Source organism: Pyxicephalus adspersus, chromosome 10, assembly GCF_032062135.1.
Source record: "Pyxicephalus adspersus chromosome 10, UCB_Pads_2.0, whole genome shotgun sequence".
Taxonomy (NCBI): Eukaryota; Metazoa; Chordata; class Amphibia; order Anura; family Pyxicephalidae; genus Pyxicephalus; species Pyxicephalus adspersus.
The window spans coordinates 20,309,708-20,317,874 of NC_092867.1; the positions used below are offsets into that span (position 1 = coordinate 20,309,708).

General features: G+C 39.8%; 1 pseudogene; it reads left to right on the forward strand.

Annotated features, from left to right (window-relative positions):
- The window catches only part of LOC140339937 (glutathione S-transferase omega-1-like), an 8,460-nt pseudogene extending 3,012 nt beyond the window's left edge, over window positions 1-5,448 (forward strand).
- Window positions 5,449-8,167: the final 2,719 nt, after the last annotated feature.

The window sequence follows — 8,167 nt, forward strand, 5'->3', positions numbered from 1 at the left end:
AATAAGGAAAGAGAAGGAGGGTCAGGAACCAGGGGGAATTGCATTGGCATGGACTTCTCCAATATGGTTAAGAGATGGTAAATGAAAGAGAAGTTATTGGAGAACAACCAGTAAAAAGCGAATGGGTCACTTAATCTTGGTTCAATCATCAGATTATTAACAAGGAATTCCAAAGAGGTCCATGGTAAGATAAGTCTGGCGAGTAATTATAGAGTCTAAATCTAAGGGGACTGAGGCACTTAGTGCGTAAAGTGTTCAAAATCCAGTATACTTTCTCCCCTATTCAAGAGACGATTGGATCATTTCACAATACACCTGGGTATGATATGCAAATCCTACTAGGTCATGACCATATTACACATAGTTGATATTGGGGACTCCCTTTATATCTTTTATTACTTAATTTTACTTTTGTCACACTTACCGGTATATATGACTATTTAGCTACATGCTGACTTTAATTGTTGATCTTAGGACACTATGGTATACTTGGAGTGGGCCCCACAGACTAAATCCTGCAGCTCGATCTATAAACAACTATTAATAATGTTTTATAGGTTTTATTACTTTTCAATATATTTGACTAATGTCGTTAGCTTTATGGATGTGTTGTGAAGTAGTATAACAGTTTAGGTAACTATGTCATCTTAACTGCAGATATACAGCCATTCTCGTGATTCTTATCATTCTTATGATTTAGTACCAAGTTGAAGGCACCCTTTGCATGGATGGGCTAGAACCTAAAAATATAACAACCTGAGTTGGTGAGAATTGTGGGCATAATATGCCAGAATAATAATATCAATTTTGTGGAGTGTTTAAGGATGCAAAAAAATGTACCAGACAGGTCCACAACCTTATGTGTGCAAACCCAGAAATGACCAGTCTGGACCACAAGCCATAAAAGTTTGGGAGAAATATTTTGGAGAGAAAAGAGGAATCGGAAAGGCAGAAAACTTCCATTATTAATAAGTGTCTTGTCTTTTGTGGGGAGAAATGAAAGCCTTGAATTTTATGTGATGGAATTTTTATGCTTAATTGAAGCCATTATGGGGAGAAGAACCTAAGAATAGAACTGTTGGTTACCGAGTCCAAATAGGTTGAAGGAAAAGCGAATGGGGGAAAAAGAATGAAAAGGGATAAAGGAGAATGAGATAGAGAAAGAATGATTTTAAAAATAAAGACCATCTATATGTTCTCCACTTAATGGGACATGTACAACATGTAGTTCACATTTGCTTCTGATCATGCCTAAGCTTGTTTTGCTTTAATGAATGGTGACAGTAGGTTGTGATATGGCTGTGTGGAGTTTTAGTACATTTTAATTCTGAAATATTTGTAACACCCTACCCAGGCGTGCTAGGTAACAGAACACAATCTGTCTTGACTTGTTTTTTTTTTGTGTATGGTCATAAAAGGCATTAAGTGGTGAACATAAATCTGAAGAGCAAGCCGTACTGGCTTTTTGAGAGGAATCATATGGGTCTGGTACCATCCATTGAGACTTCTGATGGGAAGATAATCAATGAATCGCTAATTATTTGTGAATACCTGGATGAAGCCTTTCCTGGGACCAAACTGATTCCATGTGACCCCTAAGCAAAAGCAGAACAAAAGATGTTGCTGGAAGTTTTCTCTAAATAATGTGTCATAAAAACTTTATTCTTTGATAGGTGGTGGAAGGTGTCTTGGGTATATGCTGAAGTTTATCTGCTGTTTATTCCAGTGTTGGCAATGCACCCAACAATGTGTGTTATTATATGTGATTTTATTTGATGAAATAGTTGCTACACTATGGGTGATCTCTCTACTTATGCTTTTATGAGGCATATTGCCTTGCACTGTCATGAATTACTTTTGGAGCAAGAAATTGTTTTTCACGTGTGACGTTTTATAGTAAGAGTGATTAAACCTACAAATCCTAATTTAGGATACATGTCCACAGAAATATTGGATAAACACACGTGACTATAGAGATTTATTTATTCAATTTTGGATTCATCATCCCATGGGCAAATGTTTGTTCAATAAAATGACTAGTAACAAACAGTACCAGATCAAAGGCTGAATTAATAATACAACTCAGTGATGTTGCTACAGCAGGCTGGGATGGAGAAAAACAGAATAAGGAAAGTATTGTTTGAATTGTAAATGCATTTTCTATCAAATAGCTATTCAAATACAAATGCATATGTGTGAATGTCTGCAAAGGGTTGTCATTTATCCAGGTCATGATATATCCAGTAGTTGTTAGTAACATTCAGTTGGATTTGTTCTTGTAATGTAGAAGATGTTAAGGACAAACAACAAAACTGAGGACAACCGGTTCACGGTTTGAAATCAGCCATCTACATAAAGCTGGCAAAACCATATCTGAACAGGGGTGGAGGACAAACACATGCCACACTTGAAGAGGAAGTAAACCCCAAACTACCCAAAACAAAAAAAAAATATGCTTACCTTCAATCCTGCAGAGCAGTCTATCCGTTGGGAGGTTTCTTCCTTCCATCAGGTCCCGCATCATCCCACTATCCATCTTCGGACCGGCGCAGAGGGAACGCCAGGCGCCGCCATTTTCTCCTTCCTTCATCCCTGTTCTTCTTCCTACGTCACCTGACATAGATTGGGAAACAACTTGCCGATCTCACTGCGCACGCATCAGATCGCTAATTTTTTACTTTTTGATGAAACGGCTCCTTCTGCATATGCCCGAGATGCACTGGCATGCGCAGAAAGAGCAGCCAAGAACCTCCTGGGATGCGTGACGTAGGTATCCGGGGAGGCTCTGCGCTCCCATTCATTCTCAATCACAATTAAGGGGGCGGTGTTGCATCCTTTTTATTTAAAAAAAAAAGGGTGTTGCACCTAAAAAACACCACAAATAACATACTTTTTACTGTAAATAAAAGGGTTATCTACCCTTTTATGTAAAGGGAAAATTCCCAGTTTAGGTACGCTTTAAGAAATCAAGATCCCTTGACACTACCACTTGAAAAAGTAGTTGTAGACTGTGTTAAAGCTACATAAAATGAGACCTTATTGCCCCCACTTATTGACACCTCTTCCCCATATTTGCTGTCAGAATGCTGAGAATGTTGTACTGTCATACCTTGAACCTTCAATTGCACATGGCCAAAATCTCCAAGATCACTAAACAAATTCTGCACTTATTATTGTTTTTCAGATTCTACCTATATTTTATAAATTGATACGTGGACAGAATAATGAAGATACAACAGAAGTAAAATCGCAGTTCTTCGAGGCATTAAAAAAATTGGAAGAGGTAAGATTTTGCTTATTGATCATTGGGGGAACATGGCATGATGGATTGCCCCTATACTTCACTCTTCACACTACATCTACACTACAGCTGTGCTGTACATTTTACAAATTATACTATACACTGTGTTGTATGTTATATTCTACATACTACAAATATTCACATTTTTTGGTACTAATTTGTATCATAAAATGTGAGGGACCATGAGGGAATTTTTGATTCCCTGTTTTATATATATATAGAGCTCTTTGACGCTATGATCCTGTTATGTCTGTCAGTCTGAGATTAAGTTATTGAGCTCTGTAAGCTTTTTTTCAATAACACAAATAAGGATAGTATAGAAATCTAAAAGAATTAGAATGTCACCTATTGGCCAAAATTTCTATTTACAAAATGATTATATAAAATATTTATACTTTATTTTGTGTTAAATAGATGCATTTTTTTTAATCTAACAATAAAAATACAAAATAATATACAACCCATTATGCTATATCTATACAGTATAGTTCAACATTTTATGGCCCAAGATATTATTGGAATGGGTAAAAGTCACTGGTTTTACACTTCACTTGCACTTGCTAAGAAGAACACATCATACTTTGGTGGTGAATCTGTGTCCTTCATTGACTACATGATATGGCCCTGGTTTGAGAAATTAAGCAGTTTTGGACTTGATGTGTAAGGGATACCTCTTTTTATTTGATGATTTTGTTTTAGATCTTGAATTGCTTGTCACAAACATACTATTCTTACAACATCAGCTTGTTGTAAAAAGAATTTTGCCTTACTCAGCAATTCTAAATTCAGTCACCCGCTTTTAGTTGTGTAGGCTTTATCCAAAGTGTATTTGGATATTTTGTATTGTATACAGCTATTTTGTATTGAATCCAATACAAAATGGCATAAATTTCCTGCCACTCGCCAGCATCGACGTCACAGGAAACCCCGTAGATCTCGGCTCTTCACTTCGCGCCTGGTGATCAGAGAAAGATGACTTGGCCCGGGGACATGCGGGGACCAGAAGGACGATGGGGGATGACAATGGAGCAAGGTAAGTGGGGTTTTTTCTAGTTTAAAGCGACCCTGAGTGTGACTCTGGATTACCACTTTTTGCATGTAATATCCAGCCCGAGTCACACTCGGGATTACCGCTAGGGGGGTTAAAGAGTTACAAGATGTTACGAATCAGCTCAGCTCTTAAAATCACCCACAACCTCAGCTGTGTTTAGCAAAAGACTTCTTCTGCAAGTCATGCAAACTGCCCCCCTCCCCCTATCAAACCTCTGTCCGGCACAGGAGCGAGTAGGGAAGCCCCGTTCGTATCTAGGAGGTGTCCATATGTCGGATGTCCTTAACTCATGGACTACCTGTACAGTCCCTTGTATTGTTGATTCCAGTATTCTCATTGACATAGGGGCTGTTTTTCAGGGGGTGGAAGCCCATAAGATGCACTGATTTTCTAAGCTCCTCTGTTGATTTATACTTTTGTTACCCTGGGAAAATAGTGGAGTGGCAAGTAGGTTTTTTAGTAATAACAAGAACTTTACATTTCCCATCCATTCAAAGTCTACTGTTCTGAAAATTCTCTGAATAATGTAATTAACTACACATATAAAGATCTTTAATTCAAAGATCTTTCTGTAAACATGCACATTTTATATTAGTTGAGCAGAAGAGGGGGCACCAAGCAGACACCCACCTGGTGTTTGACATGAAGGGGATAGGCAACTATGACTAGCTACAGAGACATTAAACATCACCTGAACATGCCTTGTGTGTCCTGAATTTTTTTTCTATTTTTCAAGTGTTTTGGATAAGATTCCACATTTCAAAGCTTGGTATGACCGTATGCTGTAAGATCCAGCTGTTAAGGCAACCTTCACTAGGCCTGAAGTCTTCTTGGAATTTATCAAGCTCTACCGTCAGGACAGTTTGAAAGCTGCTGAATATGGCCTTAATTAAGAAGTTATCCTCCAAAATCCTGTGCATAATGACAATCAGTACTGCCTCCTGTAGTTCTAAAGTAACTTCCCAAAACAGCTCGCCATGGCCACTAACATCTTTTTGTCCAGCTGTATGTAAAACCCATCATTTTAGCTATGGCTCTCTGAAAGATTTTAGAAGACTGAAGCTGTTGGTAGTTCATTAAAATTGGTTAAAGGAATGGTGAGTTAAAGAAAGCAATTATCCATTAAAGTGAAACCCCCGATCCTGTAATCCAACTTTGTCCCAGTGTGGAGGAAGCTCTGTGTGCCACCACCTTCCTCGATCTTCTTTCTTCTGGCTACGTCACCTGATCTCGGACTGCGCAGGTGTGAGATCAGGTGACATAACCTGCTGTAAATAAGGAAAAAAAGAGTGCCGATCCCACTGTGCATGCTGTTTTTTTCCCTAATACAGGACAAAGCCCCTTCTACACATGCCCGATCTCAGGAAAAGAAGCAGTCAGAAGGCTCCTGGGATGGGTGATGTGGGTATCCCAGAAGGCTTTGTGCTCCCCTTCTGTCTTTACCGCCACTGAGATGAAGACAGAAGGGGAGGGTGAAGTCCAAAATTGGGGTAGGCACTGTGCACAGACCTTACCCTTACCTGGGAGAAATAAACTGAAGCCTGATATCTCCAGTCATGCAAATGCAAGTTAAAATAAATAGTTATATTTGAAGCTGAATTTTAATAAAATGTTGAACTGAATTACAGGTATTTGTTTTTGATTGAGAAGGTTCATTATTGCAGAAGGGACACTTACCTGCCTGATCACTGCCTTCTTGCAATCCGGGGGCGGCTAGGATTAAATGAACTCCTGAGTGTATGCATGGGAGTTAAGTCAACCAGGCCTAGCCAACCAAGATCAGAACCAGAAAGAGGAAAAGGAAGAAAATGGCGGCACCTGTGAAGGATCAGAGACAGGCAGGTAAGAGTATTTTTATTGCAGAGGGGTCATCGCCTTTGCCTTCAATAAAGAACCTGCCTGATACTTTTTTTTATAAAAGGGTTTAGTCCCGCTTTAACAATTTCATATGATACAAATGATTCGTAACATATTGTTATTAGAGAATTAGAATGACAGCATGACACACATAAGATGCATAAACAATTCAAGTAAATAAAAGTACACAGTCAAAAGTGATTTACTACCAAAGTAGTATTGTTTTTCATTTAATTTAATGTGTTAAAGCTTATAAGGGTTTTTATTGACAGTCTCAATCTAGTTAATGGCAACTATCATGGTGGTCATAAAAGCACCAATAATTATAAAATGGTTGCTGAATCCATTGCCCTTCAGTACAGCAATAGCAGCTTGAAATGTTACAGTGATTTGCAATAAATGTGTTACTTAAACATGCAGCTTGTTGGTGTGAACAACCCGTCTAACATGAACCACTTCAGGACGTACACATCAATTCACTTCTGCTGATGAGGTCTTTACCAGAAAGAAAGTGAGGGAAAATCTGACAGGAGCTCTAGCCTTTCTCTACTCCTCTTAAGAAAATCAGACAGGAAAAAATGTAAATCTACCCAATGGAGCCCTGGATAGCTGTAAAAAGTCTTAATGGGGTTTTAACTCTTACCCAATCTGTATAAAACCTAGACATACACTTTAAGCACTGTGGTCTTGTCACCTTAATCTTCCTTAGAGAATCTCAGATTTACTGACCAAATGTTCAAAGGTATAGTGATAGGAGAATAGAAGTCTGTAATGGTCTCAGCAAATCAGATTCCCATGTTTAATTTTTGAGTAAAAAAATGCATCTAATGCATCAGAAAATTGCCACAATCTGATCTACTGGGAACTTGCAGGGGTCTCCAGAGAACATAGGTAAAAGTGAACTAGGGGTGTTTTTTCCACTGACCCCCAATGGAAGAGTCATTCTTTCCACTGACCCTCAATGTAAGGAGTGTTCTTTCCACTGACCCCCAATGTAAGGGGTGTTTTTTCCACAGACACCCAAAGTAAGGGGTTTCTTTCCACTGGCGCCCAATGTAAGGAGTGTTCTTTCCACTGACACCCAATGTAAGGGTTTTTTTTCCACTGGCGCCAATGTAAGGGGTGTTCCTTCCACTGACCCCAAAAGTAAGGGGTGTTCTTTCCACTGACCCCGAAAGTAAGAGGTGTTCTTTCCACTGACCCCGAAAGTAAGGGGTGTTCTTTCCACTGACACACAATGTAAGGGTAATTCTTTCCACTGAGCCCCAATGTAAGGGGTGTTCTTTCCCCTGCCCCCAATGTAAGGGGTGTTCTCTCCACTGACCCCTAATTTAAGGGGTGCTCTTTCCACTGACCCCCAATGTGAAGGCGTGTTCTTTCCACTGACCCCTAATGTAAGAGGCGCTCTTTCCACTGACCCCCAATGTAAGGGGTATTCTTTCCACTGACCCCCAATGTAAGGGGCACTCTTTCTATTGACCCCCAATGTAATGGGTGTTCTTTCCACTGACCCCCAATGTAAGGGGTGTTCTTTCCACTGACCCCCAATGAAAAAGGATGTTCTTTCCACTGACCCCCAATGTAAGGGGTATTCTTTCCACTAAACTCAATGTAAGGGGCATTCTTTCCACTGATCCCCAATGTAAGGGGCGCTTTTTCCACAGACCCCCAATGTAAGGGGCGCTCTTTCCACAGACCCCCAATGTAAGGGGTGTTCTTTCCACAGAACCCCAATGTAAGGTGTGCTCTTTTCACTGACCCCCAATGTAAGGGGCGCTATTTCCACTGACCCCCAATGTAAGGGGTATTCTTTTCACTGACCCCCAATGTAATGGACGCTCTTTCACTGACCCCAAATGTAAGGGGTGTCTTTTCACTGACCCCCATCGTAAGGGGCGCTCTTTCCACTGACCCCCAATGTAAGAGTCATTCTTTCCACTGACCTCCAATGTAAGGGG